We start from the raw sequence: 19,184 nt of genomic DNA on the forward strand, positions 1-19,184 counted from the left end.
TAATGATCTTCCTGCCACTGACATGTTGATGTTTGGCCTCCTGACGTCAGAATATTTAAAACTCACTCTTGGCCTTTTGTTCTGCCAAATAAATGTAGAAGTTAATTTTTCTAAAGATTTGAATACAGACTGTGGTAGCAAAACAGTTTGAAATAAGAACAGTAATCTAGAACATTCATTCTGTAAAGAACTTGTCATGATTAGAGGAAAACAAGTGTTTTAATGCAGTGATTTAAAAGATCAAACAGCTTCTATAAGGTTAGTGCTTCAGAAAAAACAACAGTATGTTTGATTATTATTTTAAAACTAACAAATTAAGACTGAAATGTGAAGCATTTTTCTTATTCAGGGTCGAGAAGACAAAGAAAACTTTAAAAATTGATTAAAAAACAAGAAATGAAATGTTAGAAGACAGAAACAAAGAAAAAACGACTGCTTCTTCTTATTGTGTGACAGGAAGTTGTGGTTTTCAAAGTAAGAGTGCGTTTGAGGACAGTGCTGCTGTGTTGTTTAGTACTACTCTGAGGTACTTTATGTGGGATACTCATTAATACTCCATTACATTTCTATAAGTCATTACGAAGTCATTTAATTCATTAATTAACCCCTTAAGGGTTTTTCATAGCTTCAGTTGTGATTGTAAAAGACGTTTCGGTAAGAAGTTATAGCCAGCGTCATAGTACAGCACACACTCATTAAATACTAGACTTAGAGAGAATCTCTGTGTGTGTGTGTGTGTGTGTGTGTGTGTGTGTGTGTGTGTGTGTGTGTGTGTGTGTGTGTGTGTGTGTGTGTGTGTGACCCTCCCACTCTAACCCAGACCAGTACCAACCAGTTCATTCACCTACACACGGTCCTGGTCGCGGTTGAAGAACTGGTTTTAGCAGACCTGATCGTGCACGCGCTTCTGTAATTAAAAGGGTCACTCGGGGTCGTGCACGCGCTCACTTCCCGATCGTCTGCGCGCGTGTCCGGGGGAAGAGGAAACGCGCAGCAGCGGGGACGCGCGTGCCTCCGGTTCTTCCCGCGGAGACACCTTTCTTCAGAACCAGTTCAGATCTGGGAGTAGAAACCCGGAACCAGGACCAGGAACCGGATCAGCTGTTTGTTCTCCAGGACCAGCAGGTGAGAGAAAAACTACTGAACCACAACAAACTATACACACCACCAACACACACACACACACACACACAATATACACACAATGACAGACACACGCCTGGTTTTTGATTTCATTGTGCGTGCTTTTATTTTGACAGGCTGGACATTGCTTTTATTTTGACAGGCTGGACATTGCTTTTATTTTGACAGGCTGGACTGTGCTTTTATTTTGACAAGGTGGACTGTGCTTTTATTTTGACAGGCTGGACTGTGCTTTTATTTTGACAAGGTGGACTGTGCTTTTATTTTGACAGGCTGGACTGTGCTTTTATTTTGACAAGGTGGACTGTGTTTATTTTGACAGGCTGGACTGTGCTTTTATTTTGACAGACCAGACTGTGCTTTTATTTTGACAGGCTGGACAATCACTCCATCATGATGCTGTGGCTCCGCCCCTTCCTGCTGCTCCTTGTCCAATTGGCTGCCTGCTCTCGCTCAGAAGACGCATCAGACGAGCGACAGGAAGTACCGGTGGCGGCGATCCTCCCTGAGACCAACACGGAGTATCCGTGGGCGTGGCCTCGGGTGGCACCGGCGCTGTTCCGTGCAGTACGGGAGGTGAACTCTGACCCCTCGCTGCTGCCCCGCCTGAAGCTCCGCCTCCTGTTCGGCAACTCAGAAAACCAGGATGGGTTCTGCTCGGACTCCATGGCGCCACTGATGGCGGTAGACTTTAAGATGTTCCACGAGCCCTGGGCCTTCTTCGGGCCGGGCTGCGACTACTCGTCATCGCCCGTGGCCCGCTTCACCCGGCAGGGGCGTTCCCATGGTGACGGCCGGCGCCCGGGCCTGGGGCTTCGTGGAGAATGCGGCCGTCACCAACACCGGCCCCACCCACAAGAAGCTGGGTGAGGTGGTGGAGCGGGTCCAGGAGCGGTTCGGCTGGCGTCAGAACGCCTTCCTGATGTACACCAACACCAACGACGCTAACGACGACGGCCCGTGTTACCTCGCCATGGAGGGGGTTTTCAAGGTCCTCAGTTTGAAAAATGTCTCCACCTACCACCGCATGCTGCACCACGACGATGACCTGGCCGCTCTGGTCCAGGAGGTCCTGAACAACGGGCGCGGTCAGAACCAGTACCACACCCACTAAACTAGAACCACACCCACTAAACTAGAACCACACCCACTAAACCAGTACCACACCCACGAAACTAGAACCACACCCACTAAACCAGTACCACACTCACTAAACTAGTACCACACCCACTAAACCAGTATCACACCCACTAAACTAGAACCACACCCACTAAACTAGAACCACACCCACTAAACTAGAACCACACCCACTAAACCAGTACCACACTCACTAAACTAGTACCACACCCACTAAACCATATCACGCCCACTAAACCAGTATCACGCCCACTAAACTAGAACTCACACCCACTAAACTAGAACCACACTCACTAAACTAGAGCCACACCCACTAAACCAGTACCACACTCACTAAACTAGTACCACACCCACTAAACCAGTATCACACCCACTAAACCAGTATCACGCCCACTAAACTAGAACCACACCCACTAAACTAGAACCACACTCACTAAACTAGTACCACACCCACTAAACCAGTATCACACCCACTAAACCCATATCACGCCCACTAAAACTAGAACCACACCCACTAAACTAGAACCACACTCACTAAACTAGTACCACACCCACTAAACCAGTATCACACCCACTAAACCAGTATCACGCCCACTAAACTAGAACCACACCCACTAAACTAGAACCACACTCACTAAACTAGAGCCACACCCACTAAACCAGTACCACACTCACTAAACTAGTACCACACCCACTAAACCAGTATCACACCCACTAAACCAGTATCACGCCCCTAACTAGAACCACCACCCACCTAAACTAGAACCACACTCACTAAACTAGTACCACACCCACTAAACCAGTATCACACCCACTAAACCAGTATCACGCCCACTAAACTAGAAACCACACCCACTAAACTAGAACCACACTCACTAAACTAGTACCACACCCACTAAACCAGTATCACACCCACTAAACCAGTATCACACCCACTAAACTAGAACCACACCCACTAAACTAGAGCCACACCCACTAAACTAGAACCACACCCACTAAACCAGTATCACGCCCACTAAACTAGAACCACACTCACTAAACTAGTACCACACCTACTAAACCAGTACCACACCCACTAAACCAGTATCACACCCACTAAACTAGAACCACACCCACTAAACTAGAACCACACCCACTAAACTAGAGCCACACCCACTAAACTAGAACCACACCCACTAAACTAGAACCACACCCACTAAACCAGTATCACACCCACTAAACTAGAACCACACCCACTAAACCAGTATCACACCCACTAAACTAGAACCACACCCACTAAACTAGAACCACACTCACTAAACTAGTACCACACCCACTAAACCAGTATCACACCCACTAAACCAGTATCACACCCACTAAACTAGAACCACACCCACTAAACTAGAACCACACCCACTAACTAGAAACCACACCCACTTAAACCAGTATCACACCCACTAAACTAGAACCCACACCCACTAAACTAGAACCACCCCCACTAAACTAGAGCCACACCCACTAAACTAGAACCACACCCACTAAACTAGAACCACACCCACTAAACCAGTAGCCACACCCACTAAACTAGTACCACACCCACTAAACCAGTATCACACCCACTAAACTAGAAACCCACACCCACTAAACTGGAACCACACCCACTAACTAGAACCAGGTTTTAATAAAACCAGTCTCTGATGGTCTGACCTGTGAACATTCACTGGACGTTTGAGCTCCTTTTAACAGGCTTCATGATGAACTCTAATTTAGAGTTAATCTAGCTCTAACTCAGGGTTAATCTATCTTTAATTTAGAGTTAATCTAGCTCTAACTCAGGGTTAATCTATCTTTAATTTAGAGTTAATCTAGCTCTAACTCAGAGTTAATCTAGCTCTAGATTAAACCAAAGTGGATTAAACTAACCCATACCAGACCAGACTAAAGTAACCGGTGCTGGTTGTGCTGGTTTCAGTGGTGTACGTGTGCTGTCCGTGGGACTTGTTCCGTATGATGATGGTTGGGTTCCTGAAGGAGGGGGTGGACCTCAGAGACTTCGTCTTCTTCTTCATCAACCTGTTCGCTGACGACATGGAGGGAGACGCCCCCATTCGCCCCTGGTTACGGGGAGACGCTGATGACATCGCTGCACGCTCCGCCTTCAGGGTCACTATCAGTGTGTGTGTATCTAATGTATGTGTGTTTCTAATGTGTAATTGTGCTGTGTGTGCAGAGTGTGACAGGTGCTGACCATACAATCATCCTCAGACTCTTCAGTATTTGCAGTTTGTTGAAACTCTGAAAAGAGAGCCCAAAGAAATGTCAACTTCACCATCACAGACTCTGTGGTACGACCCAGTTCCTGGTTAAGACCTGACTGGTCATACATCTGACTTGGTCTGGTTCTGTTTTGCCTTAAGTACAACATCATTGAAGGAGGTTTCTATGATGGACTCGTCATCTTCTCTCACGCTCTCACTTGAGACTCTGAACTTCCAGGGACCAGAGACAGTGTGAGCCCAGAGCAGAGGCTGGTAGTCAGATGGAATGACGGAACCGGACCTTCTCAGGTGGGTCCATTTGTCCTGGTCTCATTGAACAGGAACAGCAGTGGGTCAGGTCTGTGGGACCCGGTGTTCTTCTCACGCTGCACAGCGTCTGCAGGGAGCCTCTGGTTTAATTAATTTCAGCTGTGTGTGTGTGTGTGTGTGTGTGTGTGTTTGTGTGTGTGTGTGTGTGTGTGTGTGGTGTGTGTGTGTGTGTGTGTGTGTGTGTGTGTGTGTGTGTGTGTGTGTGTGTGTGTGTGTGTGTGTGTGTGTGTTTGTGTGTGTGTGTGTGTGTGTGTGTGTGTGTGTGTGTGTGTGTGTGGTGTGTGTGTGTGTGTGTGTGTGTGTGTGTGTGTGTTGTGTGTGTGTGTGTGTGTGGTGTGAGACACTGGGAACGATGGGAACTCTGGATATGTTGGGAAACACGACCTGTGGGAATCAAACCACCAACCATCAGAACAGGAAGTCAGAACCAGGGACAACAACATAGAACAACATAGTGGCACACAGGGAGGACTCAGCCACACACACACACACACACTAATGTTATTATTGTGTCAACCTGTGTGTGTGTGTGTGTGTGTGTGTGTGTGTGTGTGTGTGTGTGTGTGTGTGTGTGTGTGTGTGTGTGTGTGTGTGGTGTGTGTGTGTGTGTGTGTGTGTGTGGTGTGTGTGTGGCGTGTGTACGTGTGCGTGTGTACGTGTGCGTGTGTGTGTGTGTCATTAGATTAAGAGGGCTGTACACATCTGTAGATGATTGAAAGCTTGACTCTGACAGACACACACACACACATACACATACACACTGGAGAACACACAGACACACACTGACTAATGGCTGCAGTGTTTTTGTGCATTAAAGCACCTCAATCTAATAAAGAGAGGCTGGATATCATCAGCATCACACACACACACACACACGCACACACAGGTTGAGCTAATAAAAACTGTAAAGTAATAAATCCTGTTGCTCACATCATGTTTCCATGGAAACGACAGGTAGAGAAGCAGCTGTTGGTGTCACATGACACCAGGCTAACTTTGTTTGTTTACATCTTCATGTTAATGACATGTTGTTTTAGTGTGTGTGTGTGTGTGTGTGTGTGTGTAGGTGTGATGGGGCTGGTCCTGATGGATGAGTTAGGAGACCGTGAGGTGGATTTTGCTCTGTGGGACATGACGGATGTGGATTCTGGAGAGTTTCAGGTCAGACACACACACACTTGATCATGTCATCACTGTGCTCACAGTGTGTGTGTGTGTGTGTGTGCGTGTGCGTGTGCGTGTGCGTGTGCGTGTGCGTGTGTGTGTGTGCAGGTGGTGTGTGTGTATGACAGCAGTGTGAAGCAACTGGTCCTTCAGAGTGGGTTAGACTTCCAGTGGCCTGGAGGATCTCCACCTACCGACAAACCAGAGTGTGGCTTTAAGAACGATGACCCGTCCTGCATCACACGTACACACACACACACACACACACACACACACACACACACACACGCACACACACATACTTACTTGTTGTGTCCCCACAGGTACTCTGACCATGAGCCAAATGGTTGCCATGGTGATGTGCTTCCTCTTTGTTCTGATTGCTACAGTCACTGTTTTCATGTACCGGTGAGCATCACAAGCACACACACACACACACACACACACACACTCGGCTAACAGCTCTCTGCTCTGTAATTGGCTCCTGACAGGAAGTTAAAGTTGGAGAGTGAACTGGCTGCTCAGCTGTGGAGGGTTTCCTGGGACGACATTCAGATGAGTCACATGGACAAAGTCCTGAAGAGGAGCTGCAGCCGTCTCACCATGTCCCTGGTACTGACACACACCGTGTAACACACACAGATGTAACACACACAGATATAACACACACACAGATGTAACACACACAGGTGTAACACACAGGTGTAACACACACAGATGTAACACACACAGGTGCAACACACACAGATGTAACACACACAGGTGCAACACACACAGATGTAACACACACAGATATAACACACACACACAGATGTAACACACACACACACACACACACACACACACAGATGTAACACACACAGGTGCAACACACACAGATATAACACACACACAGGTGCAACACACACAGATGTAACACACACAGATATAACACACACACAGGTGTAACACACACAGATGTAACACACACAGGTGCAACACACACAGATGTAACACACACAGATATAACACACACACAGATGTAACCCACACAGGTGCAACACACACAGATGTAACCCACACAGATATAACACACACCAGATATAACACACACACAGGTGCAACACACACAGGTGTAACACACAGGTGTAACACACACAGATGTAACACACACAGGTGCAACACACACCAGATGTAACACACACAGATATAACACACACACAGATATAACACACACACAGGTGCAACACACACAGGTGTAACACACAGGTGTAACACACACAGATGTAACACACACAGGTGCAACACACACAGATGTAACACACACAGATATAACACACACACAGATATAACACACACACAGGTGCAACACACACAGGTGTAACACACAGGGTGTAACACACACAGATGTAACACACACAGGTGCAACACACACAGATGTAACACACACAGATATAACACACACACAGATATAACACACACACAGGTGCAACACACACAGGTGTAACACACAGGTGTAACACACACAGATGTAACACACACAGGTGCAACACACACAGATGTAACACACACAGATATAACACACACACAGATATAACACACACACAGGTGCAACACACACAGGTGTAACACACAGGTGTAACACACACAGATGTAACACACACAGATATAACACACACACAGATGTAACACACACAGGTGTAACACACAGGTGTAACACACACAGATGTAACACACACAGATGTAACACACACAGATATAACACACACACAGATGTAACACACACAGGTGTAACACACAGGTGTAACACACACAGATGTAACACACACAGATATAACACACACACAGATGTAACACACACAGGTGTAACACACACAGGTGTAACACACACAGGTGTAACACACACAGGTGTAACACACAGGTGTAACACACACAGGTGTAACACACACAGATGTAACACACACAGATATAACACACACACAGATGTAACACACACAGGTGTAACACACACAGGTGTAACACACACAGATGTAACACACACAGGTGTAACACACACAGATGTAACACACACAGATATAACACACACACAGGTGTAACACACACAGATGTAACACACACAGGTGCAACACACACAGATGTAACACACACAGATATAACACACACACAGATGTAACACACACAGGTGCAACACACACAGATGTAACACACACAGATATAACACACACACAGATATAACACACACACAGGTGCAACACACACAGGTGTAACACACAGGTGTAACACACACAGATGTACACACACAGGTGGCAACACACACAGATGTAACACACACAGATATAACACACACACAGATATAACACACACACAGGGGCAACACACACAGGTGTAACACACAGGTGTAACACACACAGAGTGTAACACACACAGATATAACACACCCACAGATGTAACACACACAGGTTGTAACACACAGGTGTAACACACACAGATGTAACACACACAGATGTAACACACACAGATATAACACACACACACAGATGTAACACACACAGGTGTAACACACAGGTGTAACACACACAGATGTAACACACACAGATATAACACACACACAGATGTAACACACACAGGTGTAACACACACAGATATAACACACACAGGTGCAACACACACAGGTGTAAACACACACAGGTGTAACACACACAGGTGTAACACACAGATGTAACACACACAGATATAACACACACACAGATGTAACACACACAGATGTAACACACACAGGTGTAACACACACAGGTGTAACACACACAGATGTAACACACACAGGTGTAACACACACAGGTGTAACACACACAGGTGTAACACACACAGGTGTAACACATACTGTAGATGTAAGATATACAGAGCCTTTCGAAAGTATTTCGCCCCCCTTGAACTTTTTGACCTTTTGCCACATTTCATCCTTCAAACATAAAGATATAAAACTGTAATTTTCTGTGAAGAATCAACAACAAGTGGGACACAATCATGAACTGAAACGAAATTTATTGGATATTTCAAACATTTTTAACAAATAAAAAACTGAAAAATTGGGCGTGTAAAATTATTCATCCCCTTTATTTTCAGTGCAGCAAACTCTCTCCAAAAGTTGAGTGAGGATCTCTGAATGATCCAATGTTGAGCTAAATGACTAATGATGATAAATAGAATGAATCCTGTGTTTAATCAAGTCTCTGTATAAATACACCTGCTCTGTGATGGTCTGAGGTCAGTTTAAAGCACAGAGAGCATCATGAAGACCAAGGAACACACCATGTGTAAAAAATGCACATTTGTCACACAAATGTGTAACACACACAACACACACGCCTGTGTTCGTTCATTTCCTTGGTTACTAAAGTTTGTGTAACATCTGTGTGACATGATCGTTTGTGGGGACGCCCCCCCCCCCCCTTTCTGTTTCCATGCCAACCACAGAAAGGATCGACCTGTGGCTCTCTGCTGACCATGGGGGGAAATCTACAGATCTACACTAAAACTGGATACTATAAGGTGTGTGTGCACATGGGCCAGTGTGTTGATAATGGACAGGTGTAATGACTACACTGGTGACTGTGTCATTTGATGACCTGCAGGGAAACCTGGCAGCAATTAAACACATCAACAAGAAACGCGTGGAACTCACCAGGGACGTCTTGTTTGAGCTAAAGCACGTAAGCCCCGCCCACTGATGGAGAAGCCTTCCTATTGGCTGACAGCCTCTGTAGAAGGGTTCTGATTGGCTGTCTGTGCAGATGCGTGATGTTCAGAATGAACATCTGACTCATTTCATCGGAGCCTGCATCGACGCTCTCAACATGTGCATCATCACAGAGTACTGTCCTCGAGGAAGCCTTCAGGTACAGAACACTTGACACCATCAGCCAATCAGAGGTCAGCTCCGCCCACAGACGCTCTCTCTCTCTGTCTGTGTTTTAGGACCTGATGGAGAGTGATGGCATCACACTGGACTGGATGTTTAGATTTTCTCTCATCAACGACATTGTCAAGGTAAGGGCGGGGCAAAGGGGAGGAGTCAGTTCTCACACTGCAAGTCAAGGCAGTTTGAGCTGAGGCCACGCCCACATGTGCTTCTATAGCAACCTCTTCTCTTTCCTTCTCTCTGCCTCAGAAAGGAAACAACTTTTTCTAGGACGTTAAACTTAACATGTCTGTCACACATACAGACTGACGGGGTCTGTTAACAGGATGCTAACTAGCTAGCATATCTAACCACCTGTAGAATAAACTTAATAAGATGTGTTACATGCTCTTTGTGGCCCCCTGGTGGACTGATTCTGTCAGGTCACTGACCGTCTGTCTGTATGTTCCAGGGAATGTCTTTCCTTCACAACAGCGTCATCATCTCCCACGGCAACCTGAAGTCGTCCAACTGTGTCGTCGACAGTCGTTTTGTCCTAAAGATCACAGACTATGGGCTGTGGAGTCTGAGGATCAACAGCTGTTTAGAGGAGACACACACACACGCCTACTACACACGTATGTTACACACACTAAGCTCTAAACTGAGTTCTAAACTAAAGTAAGCTCTGAACTATGTTCTAATTGTAGTTCTAAACTAAGTTCTAAACGTAGCTCCAGAACCACCAACAGAACCAAAAACTCCTGGTGTCTCTGACAGGGAAACTGTGGACGTCTCCAGAGCTGCTGAGGACTTCCTGTCCCCCCGCCCGAGGAACCCAGAAGGGGGACGTGTATAGTTTTGGGGTGATCCTACAGGAAGTGGCTCTGCTGAGAGGCGTTTTCTACCTGGAGGCTCACTCTCTGTCTCCTAAAGGTGAGTGTGGATGTGAGGGGGCGGAGCTTTGCGTCTGTGAGGTAATCAGAGATGTGTTTGTCCTCAGAGATTGTCCAGGCGGTAATACGAGGAGGCTCCGCCCCCCTGCGTCCCTCACTATGCCTCCACAGCCACAGTGAGGCCCTGGGGGCTTTGATGCAGCGCTGCTGGAGTGAAGAACCCAGTGACAGACCCGACTTTAGCACCATCAAAGTGCTGCTGAGGAGGAACCACAGGTGAGGGCGGGGCCATGTCCAGAGAGAGCCCCCTTTGGACACACCCCCCACTAACATGTCTGTAACATGTCTGTGCATGACTGTGACATGTCTGTCACATGTCTGTAACCTGTCTGTAACACGTCTGTAACATGTCCGTCCTCAGGGACTATGGCTCCAACATCCTGGACAACCTTCTCTCTCGTATGGAACAATATGCAAACAACCTGGAAGGTTTAGTAGAAGAACGAACACAAGCTTATCATGAAGAGAAACGAAAAGCTGAGACTCTGCTCTACCAGATATTACCACAGTAACTATACTCTATAGTAACTATACTCTACAGTAACTATACTCTACAGTAACTATACTCTACAGTAACTATACTCTACAGTAACTGTACTCTACAGTAACTGTACTCTACAGTAACTATACTCTATAGTAACTATACTTTACAGTAACTGTACTCTACAGTAACTGTACTCTACAGTAACTGTACTCTACAGTAACTATACTCTACAGTAACTATACTCTACAGTAACTGTACTCTACAGTAACTATACTCTACAGTAACTATACTCTACAGTAACTGTACTCTACAGTAACTATACTCTACAGTAACTATACTCTACAGTAACTGTACTCTATAGTAACTGTACTCTACAGTAGCTATACTCTACAGTAGCTATACTCTACAGTAACTATACTATATAGTAACTATACTCTAAAGTAGCTATACTCTACAGTAACTATACTCTATAGTAACTATACTCTACAGTAACTGTACTCTATAGTAACTGTACTCTATAGTAGCTATACTCTACAGTAGCTATACTCTACAGTAGCTATACTCTAAAGTAGCTATACTCTAAAGTAGCTATACTCTACAGTAACTATACTCTATAGTAACTATACTCTACAGTAACTGTACTCTATAGTAACTGTACTCTATAGTAGCTATACTCTAAAGTAGCTATACTCTAAAGTAGCTATACTCTACAGTAACTGTACTCTATAGTAACTGTACTCTATAGTAACTGTACTCTACAGTAACTGTACTCTACAGTAACTATACAGTAACTATACTATATAGTAACTATACTCTAAAGTAGCTATACTCTACAGTAACTATACTCTATAGTAACTACACTCTACAGTAACTGTACTCTATAGTAACTATACTCTACAGTAGCTATACTCTACAGTAGCTATACTCTAAAGTAGCTATACTCTACAGTAACTATACTCTATAGTAACTATACTCTACAGTAACTATACTCTACAGTAACTATACTCTATAGTTACTATACTCTACAGTAACTATACTCTATAGTAACTGTACTCTATAGTAACTGTACTCTATAGTAACTATACTCTATAGTGATTATACAGTAATTGTAGTCCTACTCTGTTGTAACTGTTAGTACTGTCAAGAGATTAAAAAATGTGTGCAATTAATTATTTATGCTCTGTAATTAATTACTCTAATTAATCTTTCTTTTAATTCCATCTAAAAATAACTGAGAAAACCCCGTAACTTTAGGTATTTTCATTTAAATGAATTACATTTTTGTGGCAGATCAAAAGATTAATATCTATTGTGTGTTTATGAAGTCATTTATACCGACTGTTTATCATTGAGGTGCTAGCTGCTACATGTTTAGCATTAAGGTGCTAGCTGATACATGTTTAGCATTGAGGTGCTAGTTGCTACATGTTTAGCATTAAGGTGATAGCTGCTACATGTTTAGCGTTGTGGTGCTAACTGCTACATGTTTAGCGTTGTGGTGCTAGCTGTTACATGTTTAGCATTAAGGTGCTAGCTGCTACATGTTTAGCATCGAGGTGCTAGCTGCTACATGTTTAGCATTGAGGTGCTAGCTGCTACATGTTTAGCATTGGGGTGCTAGGTGCTACATGTTTAGCATTAAGGTGATAGCTGCTACATGTTTAGCGTTGTGGTGCTAGCTGCTACATGTTTAGCGTTGTGGTGCTAGCTGCTACATGTTTAGCATTGAGGTGTTAGCTGCTACATGTTTAGCATTGAGGTGCTAGCTGCTACATGTTTAGCATTGAGGTGCTAGCTGCTACATGTTTAGCATTGAGGTGCTAGCTGCTACATGTTTAGCATTGAGGTGCTAGCTGCTACATGTTTAGCATTGGGGTGCTAGCTGAGGCTGATCCACCACCTCTTTCTCTAACAGTTTTCACACAACGTGGCTCTAGTTTTCCATCCAGTGTTTTTATTTAAACTAAAATTAACATCAACGAAGCACAGCGACAACTTCTCTGGTTCTCCTGTCTTTTGTGTTGTGGTCTGTGCGTCAATAATATGGGTCTACCAGGAACGAGTGCAGTGACAAAGGTTCCACGCTGTTTGGAGTGAAAAAAGAAGCGATTAACTGAGTTATTTTTCCTGTATTTAGTTAATCACAATAAACACAATAAAGTCCCAGCCCTACTCACTGTATTATATAGTAATGATACAGTAACTATACTTGAGTACCTTTGTGTATTAGTGTGTATATACAATGTTTGTGTATGTATAAAGTGTGTGTATATCAATGTGTGTATTGTGTGTATACAGTTCAGTAGCAGAGCAGTTAAAGCGTGGTCAGACGGTTCAAGCCGAAGCCTTCGACTCTGTTTCTATTTACTTCAGTGACATCGTTGGTTTCACCGTCCTATCAGCAGAGAGCACTCCCCTACAGGTCAGATGCTCCTCAGAGTCAGTAGATCCTCCTCAGTCAGTAGAACTTGTGTTCCTCCTGCAGGTGGTGACCTTGCTGAACGACCTCTACACCTGCTTTGATGACATCATCGATAACTTTGACGTCTACAAAGTAATGGGACAAGCTGAAGGTTCAGGTCCTGGTTCAGGGTCTGGGTCTGATCCTGGTTCTGGTTGTAATTCTATAGGTGGAGACCATCGGTGACGCCTACATGGTGGTCTCAGGACTTCCTGTGAGGAACGGGAACCTTCACGCCCGAGAAGTGGCTCGAATGGCTTTAGCTCTGTTAGAATCCATCAGAACCTTTAGGATCCGTCACCGTGACGACCAGCAGCTGCGGCTACGCATTGGCATTCACAGCGGTAACACAACTAACACACAACTATACACAGCTGTACACAACTAACACACAACTATACACAATTGTACACAATGTTAGTTGTGTATAGTTGTGTACAATTGTGTGTATATACTATACACAACTATCACGCACACAACTGATACACAACTAATACACAACTGTACACAACATCACACAAATGATACACAACTTTACACAACTATACACAATTATACACAACTGATGCACAACTAACACACAACTGTACACAACTAATACACAACTATACACAACTAACACACAACTGATACGCAACTAATACACAACTATCACACAAATGATACACAACTATACACAATTATACACAACTATATACAACTAACATACAACTGTACACAACTATACACAACTATCACACAACTGATACATAACTATAGATAACACACAACAGTAGTAACACAACTAATACACACCTCCACACAACTAATACACAACTATACATAACTATAGATAATAACACACCACAGTGGTACCACAGCAACACACAACTACAAAACCACACACTATAACATATACAACTACACAACATGTTCAATACAGTGTGTGTCACTGTTGTGTGTTACTGTTGTGTAGGTCCTGTGTGTGCTGGAGTTGTCGGGTTGAAGATGCCTCGTTACTGTTTGTTTGGAGACACTGTGAACACAGCCTCACGCATGGAGTCCACTGGAGAAGGTAAGAACTACTGACAGACCAGGAACTACAGACGGACCAAGAACTACAGATGAACCAGGAACTACTGACGGACAAGGAACTACTGACAGACCAGGAACTACAGACGGACCGGGAACTACAGATGAAGCAGGGACTACAGACGGACCAGGGACTACAGACGGACCAGGGACTACTGACAGACCAGGGACTACTGACGGACCAGGGACTACTGACAGACTAGGAACTACTAGCAGACCAGGAACTACTGACAGACCAGGAACAACTGACAAACCAGGAACAACTGACAAACCAGGAACTACAGACGGACCAAGAACTACAGATGAACCAGGAACTACTGACGGACAAGGAACTACTGACAGACCAGGAACTACAGACGGACCGGGGACTACAGATGAAGCAGGGACTACAGACGGACCAGGGACTACAGACGGACCAGGGACTACTGACAGACTAGGAACTACTAGCAGACCAGGAACTACTGACAGACAAGGAACAACTGACAAACCAGGAACAACTGACAAACCAGGGACTACAGACGGACCAGGGACTACAGACGGACCAGGGACTACAGACGGACCAGGGACTACAGACGGACCAGGGACTACTGACGGACCAGGGACTACTGACAGACTAGGAACAACTGACAAACCAGGAACAACTGACAAACCAGGAACTACAGACGGACCAAGAACTACAGATGAACCAGGAACTACTGACGGACAAGGAACTACTGACAGACCAGGAACTACAGACGGACCGGGGACTACAGATGAAGCAGGGACTACAGACGGACCAGGGACTACAGACGGACCAGGGACTACTGACAGACTAGGAACTACTAGCAGACCAGGAACTACTGACAGACAAGGAACAACTGACAAACCAGGAACAACTGACAAACCAGGAACTACAGACGGACCAGGGACTACAGACGGACCAGGGACTACAGACGGACCAGGGACTACTGACGGACCAGGGACTACTGACAGACTAGGAACTACTAGCAGACCAGGAACTACTGACAGACAAGGAACAACTGACAAACCAGGAACTACAGACGGACCAAGAACTACAGACGAACCAGGAACTACTGACGGACAAGGAACTACTGACAGACCGGGAACTACAGACGGACCGGGAACTACAGATGAAGCAGGGACTACAGACGGACCAGGGACTACAGACGGACCAGGGACTACTGACAGACTAGGAACTACTAGCAGACCAGGAACTACTGACAGACAAGGAACAACTGACAAACCAGGAACAACTGACAAACCAGGAACTACAGACGGACCAGGAACTACAGACGGACCAGGGACTACAGACGGACCAGGGACTACAGACGGACCAGGGACTACTGACGGACCAGGGACTACTGACAGACTAGGAACTACTAGCAGACCAGGAACTACTGACAGACAAGGAACAACTGACAAACCAGGAACTACAGACGGACCAAGAACTACAGACGAACCAGGAACTACTGACAGACCGGGAACTACAGACGGACCGGGAACTACAGATGAAGCAGGGACTACAGACAGACCAGGGACTACAGACGGACCAGAGACTACTGACAGACTAGGAACTACTAGCAGACCAGGAACTACTGACAGACAAGGAACAACTGACAAACCAGGAACAACTGACAAACCAGGAACTACAGACGGACCAGGGACTACAGACGGACCAGGGACTACAGATGGACCAGGGACTACTGACGGACCAGGGACTACTGACGGACCAGGGACTACTGACGGACCAGGGACTACTGACAGACTAGGAACTACTAGCAGACCAGGAACTACTGACAGACAAGGAACAACTGACAAACCAGGAACTACAGATATTTCTCTAATGTCACAGCTTTGAGGATCCACGTGTCGGAGGCGACCCGTGAGGTTCTGCAGGAGTTCAGGAGGTTCCAGCTCCAGCCCAGAGGAGACATCCAGGTGAAAGGGAAAGGACACATGAGGACCTACTGGTTACTGGGAGAGCACCCTGAGGACCAGGACCCCTAAGGACCAGGACCTCTGAGGACCAGGACCCCCAAGGACCTCCGAGGACCAGGAACCCTAAAGACCAGGATTCCCGAGGACCAGGACCTCTGAGGACCAGGACCTCTGAGGACAAGGACCTCTGAGGACAAGGACCTCTGAAGACCAGGACTTCCGAGGACCAGGACCCCCAAGCACCTCCGAGGACCAGGACTCCCGAGGACCAGGACCTCTGAAGACCAGGACTCCCGAGGACCAGGACTCCCGAGGACCTCCGAGGACCAGGACTCCCGAGGACTAGGACCTCTGAGGACCAGGACCCCCAAGGACCTCTGAAGACCAGGACTCCCGAGGACCCGGACCTCTTGAGGACCAGAGACTTTATCAGAGACAAACTGGATGCTGACTTGTGTTAATGAATGAATAATGAGTCATTGTTATATTTGTATGTTTCATGTTTTATAAAAGCATCAAAACGCTCTGCTTTGTGTTTTACTGCAGTGTCTTTGAAGTACTAATACTCTTACAGTACTCACTAATACTCTTACTCACTGATACTCTTACAATACTCACTGATACTCTTACTCACTAATACTCTTACTCACTGATACTCTTACAATACTCACTAATACTCTTATTCACTGATACTCTTACAGTACTCACTGATACTCTTACAATACTCACTAATACTCTTACAATACTCACTAATACTCTTACAGTACTCACTAATACTCTTATTCACTGATACTCTTACAGTACTCACTAATAGGAGAAGAGATCACATTACTCCTGTATTAGCCTGTCTGCATTGGCTTCCCATAAAATATAGAATAGAATTCAAGATTCTTCTTCTCACTTATAAAGCCCTAAATGGACAGGCACCAGTCTATCTCAAGGAGCTTGTAGTGCCATACAATCCCCCCAGAACACTACGCTCTCAAAATGCTGGACTACTCGTTGTTCCATTTGTCTCTAAAAGTAGTATAGGAGGAAGAGCTTTCAGTTATCAGGCCCCACTTCTCTGGAACCATCTACCAACCACGGTTCGGGGGGGCAGACACCCTCTCTACCTTAAGGTTAGGCTCAAAACATTCCTCTTTGATAAAGCTTTTAGTTAGGAACCAGCTCATAGCTCATAATTAAGATGCAATAGGCATAGACTGCCGGGGGGGGGGGGGGTCTGGCATGCTCGGTTGGAGAGAGGTTGGAGAGGGCGTTAAGAGAGAGGTCATTTAGGTTAGAGAGGGACCGGAGAGGGTCCCATTCCTCTTTCAAATACTCCCTCTATGTCTGCTTCTTCCCTTGTGTGTTTGCTCCTGTACTCCTTCTGGCTTTTGTCTTGCAGGTCCGTGGGATCCTCAGTGTGGAGTTACAGAGACTCAGCGGCTCTGTCTCCACCCTTTTTCTCTGCACACACCCAACACAGCATAACGTGGATGGCTGTTCATCATAGGAATGGGATCCACACAAGGTTCCTGCTGCTTAACAGAAGGTTTTCCTTGCCGCCATGATGAATTCATGTTGGGTGTGGGATACATATGTATGTGTATATACGTATATATGCATATGTGTGTATCCATAAAATGAAGAGTCCGTCCTTAAGACTGCTCTACTGTAAAGTGCCTTGAGATACCATTGGTTATGATTTGGCGCTATACAAATAAAGATTGATTGATTGATTGATTGATAATACTCTTACTCACTGATACTCTTACAATACTCACTAATACTCTTACAGTACTCACTGATACTCTTACTCACTGATACTCTTACTCACTAATACTCTTACTCACTGATACTCTTACAATACTCACTAATACTCTTACAGTACTCACTGATACTCTTACTCACTAATACTCTTACTCACTGATACTCTTACTCACTAATACTCTTACTCACTGATACTCTTACAATACTCACTAATACTCTTACAGTACTCACTGATACTCTTACTCACTGATACTCTTACTCACTAATACTCTTACTCACTGATACTCTTACTCACTAATACTCTTACTCACTGATACTCTTACAATACTCACTAATATGCTTTGTGGATCTGGAGAAGGTGTTCGACCGTGTCCCTCGTGGTGCCCTGTGGGGGGTGCTGTGGGAGTATGGGGTCCGGGGCCCTTTGCTAAGGGCTGTCTGTTCTCTGTATGACCACAGCAGGAGCCTGGTTCTCATTGCCGGCAGTAAGTCAGACCTGTTCCCAGTGCATGTTGGTCTCCGCCAGGGCTGCCCTTTGTCACCGGTTCTGTTCATTATTTTTATGGACATTTTTAGGTGCAGCCAGGGACCAGAGGGAGTCTGATTTGGGAACCTCAGGATTTCATCTCTG

At 45.3% G+C, this 19,184-nt stretch overlaps 1 pseudogene; it reads left to right on the forward strand.

The window, feature by feature from the left end:
* Positions 1-709: 709 nt before the first annotated feature.
* LOC114458503 (atrial natriuretic peptide receptor 1-like) lies at positions 710-17,324 on the forward strand (annotated as a pseudogene).
* The last annotated feature ends 1,860 nt before the right edge of the window (positions 17,325-19,184 follow it).

The sequence above is a fragment of the Gouania willdenowi genome, unplaced genomic scaffold, assembly GCF_900634775.1.
Source record: "Gouania willdenowi unplaced genomic scaffold, fGouWil2.1 scaffold_120_arrow_ctg1, whole genome shotgun sequence".
In the NCBI taxonomy this organism is placed as follows: domain Eukaryota; kingdom Metazoa; phylum Chordata; class Actinopteri; order Blenniiformes; family Gobiesocidae; genus Gouania; species Gouania willdenowi.